Source organism: Populus nigra, chromosome 5 (assembly GCF_951802175.1).
Source record: "Populus nigra chromosome 5, ddPopNigr1.1, whole genome shotgun sequence".
NCBI lineage: Eukaryota > Viridiplantae > Streptophyta > Magnoliopsida > Malpighiales > Salicaceae > Populus > Populus nigra.
This window is the reverse complement of record NC_084856.1, coordinates 19,446,750-19,459,798: the sequence shown is the minus strand read 5'-3', so window position 1 is coordinate 19,459,798 and position 13,049 is coordinate 19,446,750. Positions and strand designations below refer to the sequence as shown.

The following is a 13,049-nucleotide window of genomic DNA, read 5'->3' as shown; positions in this document are numbered from 1 at the left end:
ATTCTGATCCCCCCCCTCCCCCCCCCCCCCCCCCCTCCCCCCCCAGTTTTGCTCTGGTACTAGTTCTTCACACTTCCTCCTTGCATTAGATGAGTAGGGGTGGCAAATATGAACTCAGACCTGTAAATACAACCCAAATCCTTTTGAAAGATTAGGGTTATGAGTTTAGCGTTTCAATCCGAAGTCGGATATGATTTACATATAAAATAACTTGAATGGGTTGGATTGATTCTTAAACTTGGCTTTATATACATATGAAGCATTTCCATAAGTACTGTTGATTTAAGTGTAGAAGGCTGAGTTTTAATCAAAATAGGATGCACTATTTGTATTGGTTTGTGTTGAATATGATGGTAAGATAAGATTTTTAATTTTATATTTTGATGTTATTTTAGCTAAAAAAATTAATAACTTTCCACTAATTAAATTTAAAATGTAATTGTAAGGTGACCTAATTGGAATTATTAGATAATTAAGATATCATATGATGTTAACCCTAATTTTTCCTTGGTATTGTAAATTATAATCATCATATCATATAAAATATTAAAAGTAAAAAAGCATTAAATTCATGTTCTTTTAGTGTTTTTAATTTTATTTTAATGGATATACAAATATGAGAACAACCTCTTTTATACATTATAAAATCTAAAAAAAACATATAAAAAATCTATAAATCAAGAGCATATAAAAAGAGATGGAGTTGGCAACCACTTGTTGAAGAAGTACTGGAAAAGGTTGCCATAAAATGCCTATAAAAGAGGCATATTTTGTGAGAGCAAGTTTGAGAGAGTGTGAGAGAGAACGTGAGTGTGTGCAAGAGAGTGGAGAGAAAGAGAGCTGCAATGGGAGTTAATGAGTTAAGTAGAGTGGATGTAATTCTCCTCCTCTACATGTATTTATTGTAACCTTTCTCTATTTCTAATACAATGACTATCTCCTGTAGATGTAGGCGGTTTTGCCGGCGGTTTTGCCGAACCACGTTAAATATTATGTCTCAGTGTGCTTAGCCTCCTTTGAGCAACTATCAGTACACCACCGGTCCGTGCATGGGGGAGCAGGAATCCCCAACAGAATCTTCAAAGCTTAAGGTAACTCCAGCATTTGCCTCATACCGCAGTTATATCAAAACTAAGGTAACCAAAGCTGGCTGACTAAATGGCGTTGCATGAAGCACTCAGAAGTGAATGACGTCTGTTTTATTTCACATAACAAAAGTACATCATTTCAGTGCTGTACATTACCGCAACCTATTCGGGAGATGAGAGTCTGGCAGGGCTTCTTATTTTAGTTAGGCTTCTGTATTCAGATGCTCCCACATTTATGTATGCACTTTGAAAAAAAGTTCAGTTGACAGATCTATGAAAAGTTGTACTTTATTGGTCGTTTTAGTCTCTTAGCAAACAAAAGGATATCATGCTCCTTTATTTTTATAATTACAAGAAGATATTTTCTGGAAGAAGACTGATCACTATCCCTGCATATTTCATGTAACTATAGTGCATTCCAAGTGTAGTACCGATGTAGCTAAGCCCAAATATCACTTTGTCATATGGATAAAGCTTCTGGAACTTCTGTATTACCGATAAGGGGATTATGCTTTCGTTTTGGCCCAATTCAGAAGTTTGAGCATCTCATCTTACCGGAGTGCTTTGTATATTCAGGTTGCATTGCAACACCGTATAAAACTTCCACGGAAGGGCTCTATATGACAGAGAATTGATCATCTCTTACTTTCCTTTCAAGGTAAGGTCTAATGATCATTATATGATATCCCCATCTAAGCATTCTTTACAAAGATATGAATGCTGTCAGTTGTCCCAGGAGCTTAGGAAAGTTGAAGAGATATTATAGCTGTTCAATTTGTTTATTTATTTTCGAGATACCCCAGGCTTATGCCTGTTGGTCTTTGTTATTTGTAGCACGATCAGTTAGTTTATGGGCAATTGTTTTAGAATGAGATTGAGATTGAGGATCTTAATGCGAGTCTTGTGGTCCTGGAAGTTTCAACATCCAAAACTGAATTTTTCTTTTTCACCTGGGCGAGATTCAGGCGGCACCTCTGAAAACTTGGAGCATTCCATCTACAGGCTAGGTCATTCTCAAGCCGTCTTAGCAGAATATTTGCATATTGCCTTTGACATGTTGAAAACAATTCGCAAGAAGCTTTGATGAAAAAGATGCACCTTATCTTTTCCTAATAATTTAAAGGGTTAATGACTCAATCAGTTCTTATAAAATGGATGGATTAGAAAGTTAATTTATATTACAGATAAAATTAGCTCAATCATGGACATAAAGACAGAATAGAAAAATACCTCATTCTATAAGCATAGACTGAGATATTAACCCTGATTTTAAGCCATGACTGAAGTCTTGGTTTGCCCTTGGCATCCCACCAAGGGAACTTGGTGAATTGTGCAGCTGGAGAGATGTAATAAACTCAGCTGTCTTAAAGGGACTTTAGGTGCTACTGCTAGATGATTGTATCTGTTTCAAATACTGAGATGGATTGTCTTTGCAAGGTTGCAGCTTTTTAGGTGACCTTTTGTGGTTCTGGTGAAACGGGGCAGCCAACACGAAGTCTTGTTTTTGTGCGCGTGTGTGTACGAGTTGTGGAATGAATCGAATCCTTAAGAGTTGAAAGTGCACGTGTTTATTGAAATTCTATGGGAGAAGAACAATCCTATCGAAAGCGAATCTATCGACCATGAAAGAGATTTAATCAAGTGGGACTTGAATCTGAGAACCCAGCTTTCAGGGATTTTTTGATGGGTCCCCTTACCTAACTATATCCATTCACAAAGTTTGAATGATCAATGCTTTAAGTCCGTTAACTGAAGTCAAACTTCTGGAAGAGAAAACTACTAGTGTTCACATGTATCTACCGCCTGCCATCTCACTCCATGTTTTGAGAAAATCTGTCCAGTCTTCAGATATGTAAAGATGTTGCCACTATTATTTTCATCATAGAATAGAACCATTCTATGGTGAAACTCATCTTGATACCCCATATATATAATAGAAGAATCATTGAAAGAGAAATGTGAAACTGGATACTAGGATGCGTGTGAATAAGGAATATGCGGCTGTTATTATATTTGTTTGGAGGGAATCAACAAAGAAAACTCAAGCATGACAACAGCAAACTTGGACTTAATACTTACATTAAAAGCCACGAAGATTCATGGTATAAAGCAAGCACAAGCCAACCCCCCTCTCGTCTCTTTTTTGGAAAACTTCGGTGGAGGGAACCACTTGTATAACTAGTTCTGTCTTGTTTTGAACCAACTTCCTGGAGATAATATCTTGATGCCAAGGAGTATAGACAACCAGAGGCAACACAAGTCCAATAAATGGATCCTGGGGAGAAGCGGCACAATGAACTAAGATACAAGCAAGAGCTCAGAAGAGATATTGTTCTTGAATCTGGATTCCCTTGCTGTATTGTGTTTTGCTCTGCTCTTCTTTTGTGCGTGGCTGGTGGTTCTTTATTATTTCTTGTTGAAGGAATGTTTTTATCTTAACCTTTTGATGGGATTTTATTAGATTTTCTTTTACATTATATATGCAGATGTACTTATGGTGTTTTTCCTTTTATATCGCAGACGTTCAAAACTCTTGCAATATCATTCTCAACAATGACCCTTTTCACTAGGATTACTCCTCCTTGTGGTTCAAGCCTTTTATATGCAGGTCTGCAAGTCTAGTCTGGTGATGGGTTGTTGTATCTTTCTTCACCTGGTTTGTTGGTATTGCAATGGCTTAGATCTGCTCCTCTTTTCAAGCTTGTTCCTTCTAAAATTCCCTGTCTCTTCTTAATGATTCTATGTTTTAGTTGTTGTTTATGCAATTTTTTCTCAAATCAAATTCTACATCTGTGAATTGAATGCTGCTTCTGTAAAAGGCTTACTAGTCTAAGAGAATATACATGGGTGACAATTCTTAAAGAGGAAAATGATCTCCTTAACTGGAATATTTCAAGCAGTAATCTCTCAAAACAAAACTGAATACGTTATCTAAAAGTTTCATGCTCTGATTAAACTATTTGCATACCCGTTGCTGCAAGCTTCAGGAATCTAACATTCTCTTTGTTGCAAATTAAACAGAACCGGATCTGTCTATCTCTGGGCTGCTCATTTAGCTGGCCCCAGATGGGGCCATTTGCATCATGGTGTTGTGCTTGGCTTGAGACCACAGGGCTAGTTGCAGGCATCGGTACTCAGGTAGTTTTCTTTTCAGTGGACTCTCACCATTAGAGAATGAGATTCAGATGTTGACTTCTTTTACTTCGAAGGCATATGCTGGTTCACAAACTTTGCAGAGTATCATCCTATTATCCACTGGCACAAATAAAAATGGAGGATTTTGCACCTAAATGGTTGTTCTTATGCATGTACATTGGCCTCACGTTGATATGGGCAGTGCTCACCACATTTGCATTAGAAGTAATAGCCTTGATCGATGTAATTTCCATATGTTGGGGTAAAATCTAATGCTTTTTGTATGACTGCTATATTTTTTCCTTTTCCCCTTCCTCTCAAGTGCAAAAATAAAAACTATTGATTGCGATTTCTTATGGTAAGTTATTGGAGGACTGGTTATTGTTATAATGCTTCCTTTGGTGGCACTGACGACGACAAAATCTGCTTCATATGTGCTCACACATTTCGAAATGGCACCCGAATCGACAGGAATATCAAACAAACCTTACGCAGTCATTCTATCTTTCCTTGTTACTCAGTATTCCCTATATGGATACGATGCTGCAGACCATCTTACAGAAGAAACTAAAGGTACATTTTGCGATTCTTTCTAGCATTGGAATCATTTCAATATTTGGCTGGGCTTGTATCCTGGCCCTTACTTTCAGCATTGGGATCATTTTGTTAGTCGTGAAGTATTACAACTTCCCTTCCAGTTCCTACTTATTTTACTCTTTTTAGTACCCTTTATCTGTTCTTTTCCACTTGGGCACTGTAATATTGTGGTCTTTATCAAGTTATTTACTTTAGACCCACCCTCAAGAATTTTCTTGGTGGGATTTAACTGAAGTCTAAATTCTACACTTGAAACTCTTCTTCAGGATTTTGGCTGCCTTTATTACCCAAGAAATGAGAATGCAGGTGAATTGTGCCAGCTCAAATACTCTATGATGCATTCCATGGCAGACATCATAATTCTGCTGGAGCAATCGTTTTTACTGTTTACCATATGGGGCTCATTCTTCTTCAGAGGGCTCTCGATCACCACCAGTGCAGCTAGTGTGGTAAGTGGTTGATTCCTTGTAGGCCTATAGCTTTATCAATAGTCAAGACTTCACAGTGAACCTATTTGACAGCTTCGAAGCTAATCTTACAGAATTGCATTTTGACAATGATAGCGTCTCTTTCCGTTAGAAAATTTGACATAAAAATTGCAAGGATTGGATCTGTTATCTCACACCAAATGCATGTAGCTTTGTTTCCTTCAGGGTTATGCGTTATCAAGAGATGAAGGAATTCCCTTTTCGTCCATTTTGGCGAAAAATCCACCCAAAGCATAAGGTTCCCTCTAAAGCAGTGTGGCTGTGTGCAGCCATCTGTATTCTTCTTGTACTCACTATCTTGAAAGTCAACGTAGTCTCTGTAAACTTGAGAAGTAAAGGAGATTGAATCTGCTGGAATGGATGAATTATTATTGATCTCGTCATGTATTTATATGAGCAGGTTCCAGACTTTCCTTTCTATTAGGAATCAATTACTACATTGTAGGTTATCTCCTAAGTTAGGCATTACAATAGGAAAGTGAATATTTACAAGTTATCCATTCCTAATGTAGAGATTGTGGAATTTCTAATACCCCTCTCAAGTTGGAGAGTGGATATCTTGCAGTCCCAACTTGTAAATCATCAGAAAAAACATTTCTTTCCCTAAAAACTTGGTCAGGATGTCGGCCAATTGATGTTCAGAATTTACATGTCTTGTAGTCACGGAACCATCTTAGATCTTGGATCTTGTCTCTAATGTAATGGCAATCCATCTCAATGTGTCTAGTTCGCTCATGAAAGGCTAGGTTGGCTGCAATGTATAAGGCAACCTTGTTGTCATAATACAATAGAGCTGGTTTATGATGCGAAAGTCCTAAATCCTTTAATAGGTATCGGAGCCATGTCAATTCATAAACATGCTCCAGTCATTGCGTAATACTCGGTCTCTGTAAAAGACAATGAAATTGTTTTGTCTTTTTGACTTCCAAGATATCAATGAAGGTTCAAGAAAGACACAATAACCCGTAGTACACCTCCTAGTGAGTGGACAACCTGCCCAATCCAAGTCACAGTAGGCTCTCAATCTAAAATCAGTGTTCGAAGAGAAAAACAAGCCTTTACCTGGTGCATCCTTTAGATATCGTACAACTCGAAGAGCTGCTTTCATATAAAGCTTACGAGGTTAATGCATAAATCTACTCAAGGCATGTGCAACATATGTTATATCTGGCATGGATACAGTTAAGTAGATTAATCTGCCAACTAATCTTCTAAATCGACCTAGATGTTTGAGTAAGTCACCCTTATCTGATAATTTCAAACCTTGTTCCAAAGGAGTATCAATAGGGGTTGCGCCTAATAGCCCCGCATACTCAATGATTTCTAATGCATATTTACGTTGGGAAATAAAGATCCCATTTGTAGAAGCTAAAACCTCAATCCCAAGAAAGTATTTAACAGTGCTAAGGTCTTTGAGGTGGAAAAGATTATGCAGAAAGGTTTTAATGGCAACAATGCCAATGAGATCATTTCCAGTAACCAGAATGTCATCAACGTATATTAGAAGGGTTGTGAAGGACTTGTCTTGCTGTTTGATGAATAAGGAATGGTCAGCTTGAGATTGTACATAGCCAGCAGAGTGGATGGCTTCTTGAGAATATTGCAAACCATTGACGAGATGCTTGTTTTAGCCCGTACAAGGACTTATGGAGGCGACACACCAGGTGTTCCTCCCCCTGTCGCAGGAGCCCCGATGGTGGAGATATATAGATTTCCTCAGATAAATCACCATAGAGAAAGGCATTATTGACGTCCAGTTAATGAAGGGACCAGCCCTAAGCTACAGCCAAGGCAAGTAAGCAGTGAACAGAGATAATTTTAGCAATTGGAGAAAAAGTCTCTTGATAGTCAATGCCTTCGAGTTGAGTGAAACTCTTGGCAACCAATCGGGCTTTGTACCTTTCAATGGAGCCATATGAGTGATGTTTAAGCTTGTACACCCAGTAAAAACCAATCAGTGTTTTGCCCGCTGGCAGGTGAGTGAGAGACTAAGTGCCATTGTGTTAGAAAGCTTTTAATTCGGAATGCATAGCGGCTTGCCATTGTGGATGAGTAAAGGCTTCTAAGTAAGAATTAGGCTTCAAGACTTTAATGAGTTGAGCAACAAAGGAATGATGAGCATGTGTATATATGTGATAAGAAATGTAATTGGCCAGTGGATAGCATGTACCTTTGGTCGGACCTGGTAACAAGGAGGTCGAGTGGTTTGAGTAAATAGTGGAGCAGAAATAATCATGGAGTTTGACTAGGAAAACAGTATGATGGCGAGAGCGACGTAGCAGAGGGGGATTGGGTGAGGGTGAAGGGTCGTTGTCAGGTGTAACGGTGGCAGTGGACTGGAAGGAGGATGAGAGGTAAGTGATTTGGTTTATGAAAGTAGACTGTCAAAGACGGGGGTGTCGCATCGATTAGGAGGGTTAAAATGGTCAAATGAGGTAAAGGGAACAATAGTTTTGGGTCAACGTGTGTATGTATGGAGAAGGGGTGAAGGGTGGGAGATGGAGATTATAACGGAGGGGTTTGAGTAGGTGTGGATAAGGTTGTAGGTGGGTAAGATGTGGGTGGGGCAATGTCGTAGAGAAGAAAATGAATAGGGCCAAAGTTATGATGCAGGGGAGGAATAGTGTGGTTGGGGTTGACAAAAGTATAAGGGAAAATGTGTTCATGAAATCGTACATCGCAGCTAGTAAAAATCTTTTTGGTCGATAAGTTGAATAATTTGTATGCCTTTTGATTGGTGGGATAACTAATAAAACTATAAGGGATGGAATGATGGTCAAATTTATGAGATGTATGGCTATTAGTAGCATGGGTTAAACAATTAAAGACACGGAGATAGGAGAAGGAAGGTGGTTTTGAGTAAAGAAGTTCAAAAAGGGTGTGGAAAGATAGAACAAGAGAAGGGAGTCGATTAATGATGTGTATGGTAGTCAGAGCGCACTCCCCCTAAAATTGGGTAGGTAGGTGGGATTGAAATCTTAAAGCACGAGCTACTTGTAAAATATGATGATGTTTGCGTTCCACAACCCCATTTTGTTGAGGTGTGTAAACACAAGAATGTTAGAAAACGACACTATTATCGTGAAAGAAAGATTGAAGTGATATAAATTCTCCACCATTGTCACTTTGAAAAGTTTTAATGCGAGTTTCAAATTGAGTGAGAACATAACTAAAGAAATATTTTAAGAGTGGTTGTGCTTTACTTTTGTGTTGCATTAAGAAAATATATGTGAAATGTGTAAAATCATCAACAACAGTGAGAAAGTAATAAGCATTAGAAAGTAAAGGGTGTCAATAACGACCCTAAATGTCACAATGAATGAGCTTAAAAGGTTTAGTAGAAGAAATTACACTAGGACTAAAAGGCAGACGACTCTATTTAACTAAATGACATATTGGGCAAGTATTATTGGACTGAATAGAAAAATTTAAAAATTTCTTTACGATGAAACTTAAACGAAGAGGAGATGCATGGCCTAAGCGATTATGCCAAAGATCGATGAATGAGATGGTGAGATTACAGGTGGGATGGTATGTGGGTGAGGAATGGTTGCTCAAGTTTTTCTTTGTTGGTAAGGTCACCAAATAGTATAGTCTGTCATGTTGTTTACCCAAACCAATCATTCTCCTCAGAGCCAGATCCTATAAAATACACCAATAAGAAAAAGAAAATATTGAACAATTCAAGTCTGTCGTCAAGTGACTAACTGATATCAAATCTATTTTGAATGTAAGAACACATAGCATATTGTGTAAATAATAAACTGAATTCAGAGGTAATGATCCTTTTGTAACAATATTAGCCTTCTCTCCACTAGGCAGTAGTACGGGAGGTAACGAGCATTTATTATTTGTGCCAAGAGATAATTTAGACGATGAAGAAATATGAGTTGTCGCCCCGCTATCGATGATCCAACTATAAGAAGCGACTTTAGACAAACCTGGCTTAGTTATTGTATTTGCTTGGGAGTTAGACTCTACATTTTTTGTGTCAAGAAGTGATAGGAGTTGTTTTGATTGGGCCTTTGAAATCCCAATAACTGGTTGTGCATCCTTTATGGAGAAGTCTTTGGACGCATGATTCACCACAGGCTTATTGTTATTGCTAAAATGTCTTGTGCCCGACCCATATTTCACCTTTGGGTGACCCGTTAGGTATCCAGGTAGTTCATAACATGTGTTGTATATATTGAAGAGAAAACAAAAGCTTTATATTGTAGTTGCAGCAGAACACATACTTTATTGAATTTCAATACGATTATTTATACAATAAGAAAAAACAGAATTGCAAGATATTCTCCTAGGATATCTGATTTTCTGTTACATGGAATAAAAATAGCCATTAGACTAGCAACAAGAAACAAACTCTAATAACTGTAAACAAACTTAGATTCTACTGAGATTTTATTTTGCTTATAGAGTCATTTTTGGTCAACAATTCTCCTCCTTGACTCTGAAGCTACAAACTCCCAACTTTTGTCTCAAATACTTAAACTTGAGCTTAGGAAGTGCTTTTGTTAAGATGTCTGCATGTTGTTCCTCTGTTTTACAGTAGAGCAGCTTTACTTCTCCTTCTTGTTGAACTTCTCTTAGAAAGAAAAATTTAATCTTGAAATGTTTTGTTCTGCCATGAAATACTGGATTATTTGAGATTGATATTGCAGCTTGGTTGTTCACAAACAGTTGTGTGCTTTCATTTTGCTTCAGATTCAAATCTGCCAATAGTTTCCTGATCCAAACTGCTTGGTTTGCAGAGGCAGTGGAGCAACGTATTCAGCTTCTGCTGTAGATTGGGCAACAATTTCTTATTTCTTTGAGCTCCATGAAAAAACACCTGAACCAAAGCTGAAGCAATAACCAGAGGTGCTTCTCATGTCATCAATGTTTCCTGCCCAGTCACTATCAGAGTAACCATGAAGATTGAATTCTCCAACTTGACTGAATTTGATCCCATAATCAGTTGTGCCTTTTATGTATCTGAGAATTCTCTTTGCTGCTTAAAAATGAATTTCACTTGCACAATGTATATATCCAGATAATAGACTTACAGCATGCATGATGTCTGGTCTAGTTGCTGTCAAATACATTAGACAACCTATTAGGCTTCTGTATAGCTTTTCATCCACTTTTCCAACTCCATCTTCCTTGCAGAACCTCTCATTTTGATTCATTGGTGTTGTAGTTGGCTTGCATTGTTCCATGTTGAACTTCTTGAGAATTTCCTTTGCATATTTGTGCTGACACAGAAATATTTTATTTTATTTTTGAAATATTTACATACCAAGAAAGAATGACATCCCTCCAAGGTCTGTCATTTCAAAAACAAACTTCATCTCTTCTTTGAACTTGTCAATTTGCTCTCTACAGCTTCCTGTTATCAGCAAATCGTCAACATAAAGAGATACAACAAGTATCTGTCCTTCAGCTCCTTTTACGTAAAGAGTAGATTCACTTAGACTTCTTATAAAGCCTAAGTTTTGCAAGTAAGCATCAATCCTGCTATACCAGCTTCTTGGAGCCTGCTTTAAGTCGTATAAGGCTTTTTTTAATTGATATACCTGATTCTCTTGTCTTGCAACAGAAAAACCTTCAGGTTGTTCAACAAAGATTTCTTCCTCCAAGTAACCATTCAAAAAAGCTAACTTTACATCCATTTGATGTAAAGTCCAGCCTTTTTGTGCAGCAAGTGCCAGCAGCATCCTTATTGTATCCATCCTTGCAACTGGAGCGAATGTTTAAGAAAAATCCACCCCAAACATCTGAGCATATCCCTTGACAACCAGCCTTGCCTTGTATTTATTCACAGAACCATCCGAATTCAATTTGGTCCTGAAAATCCATTTGACTCCTATGGCTTTTTTGTGTTGAGGTCTGTCCACCAATTCCCACGTTTGATTCTTTTCAATCATCTTTAGCTCCTCCTTCATTGCATCTAACGATTTCTGATCAGTTGCAGCTTCTTTATAATTTGCAGGTTCTATTGCAGCAACATTGCATCTTTGATAGATGTCAGCAAGAGTTCTGGTTCCTCTCACAGGTACATCATCTATTTCATTCTTCTGATTTTGATCTTCAATCTGCTTTTCATCTTTCCAATCCCAGCTGTCAGATTCGAAAAACTGAACATCCCTGCTGATGATCACTTTGTTTCTTTGAGGTATATAAATTCTGTAGGCTTTTGCAACAGCAGTGTAGCCTACAAAAAATCCCAGCTTCAGCCTTCTTGTCCAGTTTGTCTCTCTTATTTTGAGGAATATAAGAGAAACATAAACAACCAAATATCTTCAAATTAATTAGCTTTGGTTTGTAGCCAAACCAGGCTTCAAACGGAGTCCTTGTCTGCAGGGCTTTTGTTGGCAATCTATTCAACAAGAATACTGATGTATTAGCTGCCTCAGTCCAGAATTTCTTAGGCAATCCTTTATCATTTAGCAAGCATCTTGTCATCTCCATCACTGTTCTATTTTTTCTTTCCACAACACCATTTTGTTGTGGAGAATATGGTGTTGTAAGTTGGTGTTCAATGCCTGCATCTTCACAAAATCTGTTAAATTTTTCAGAAGTGTATTCAGTTCCATTATCGGATCCGATTACCTGAATTTTGCAGTTACTTTGAGTTTCAATCCATGCTTTGAACTTTCCAAAAATGTTGGCAACTTCAGCTTTGAATTTCATAAAGTAAATCCAACACATTCTGGAATAATCATCAATAAAGGCAACATAGTACTTACTGCCATTTAGAGATTATGTGTTCATTGGTCCTCCAACATCTGTGTGAATTAGTTGCAACTTCTGTGTAGCTCTCCAGGCTTTGCTTTGTTGAAATGGAAGTCTTGACAGCTTTCCATATTGACAGGCAGCACATGTTGGAAGATCTTTTTCTAATTTGGGCAAGCCTTTCACCATGTTGTTCTTTTCCATGAAAAATAATGCTTCATAACGATAATGCCCCATTCTCTTGTGCCAAAGTAAGGAATTATTGACTTCCTTGTGTACAGCAGCCTGCTCTTCTTTAAAATCCAACACAAAACTTTTGCCTTTCATCTGAATATTAAAGACTTCTATGCCTTCAACATCTTCAATCACACAACTTTTATCCTCAAACAGGGAAACACTTAACAAGTTTTGATTAATTTCAGGAACATATAGTACATCTGAAATTAATTTAAAACTTGAGTGTGTTTCAATGGCTACTGTTCCTTTGCCTTCTACTTTCAAGTGAGTTCCATTTCCAATCTTGACTTTGGAAATAATATTTCTGTCAAGCTCTTTGAAGAGTTTTCCATCATGAGTCATGTGATTTGTACAGCCACTGTCAATGAGCTAATTTTCTGTGAATTTATTTGTGGCTAAACATGAAACCACAAACAAATGCTCCTCCTGATGTTGATCATCGACAACTTTGGCTTCAGTTTGTTGTTGTTGAGTCTTGCATATCTTTTCCATGTGCCCTAACTGACCACACTTAAAACAACGTGCATTAGGACTCCACCAGCATTTATTCTGAGGATGATTGTTTTTTTTTTTTGCAGTAAGGGCAAGGAGGAAAGCTTTGAATGTTACTGGTTTTATTGTTTTTGGTGTTGAATGCAGAACCTCCAAACTTGTTGTTCTGTTTTTTTCTGTTCTTACCATCACGGTAGTTTTGAGATTTGATAAAGAATGCACCCTCTACAGTTCTTTCTTGCCTCATCAGCCTCCTTTGCTCTTATGCTTGTAGTGCATTCAACAACTCTGCCAA

General features: G+C 37.7%; 1 long non-coding RNA gene across 1 annotated transcript; it reads left to right on the top strand.

The window, feature by feature from the left end:
* Positions 1–29: 29 nt before the first annotated feature.
* LOC133695193 (uncharacterized) lies at positions 30–11,171 on the top strand. Its single transcript, XR_009842392.1, has 8 exons — positions 30–1,091; positions 1,665–1,746; positions 3,609–3,696; positions 4,110–4,796; positions 5,087–5,269; positions 10,063–10,171; positions 10,676–10,791; positions 10,890–11,171. It is a non-coding gene; the product is annotated as an uncharacterized LOC133695193 (long non-coding RNA).
* The last annotated feature ends 1,878 nt before the right edge of the window (positions 11,172–13,049 follow it).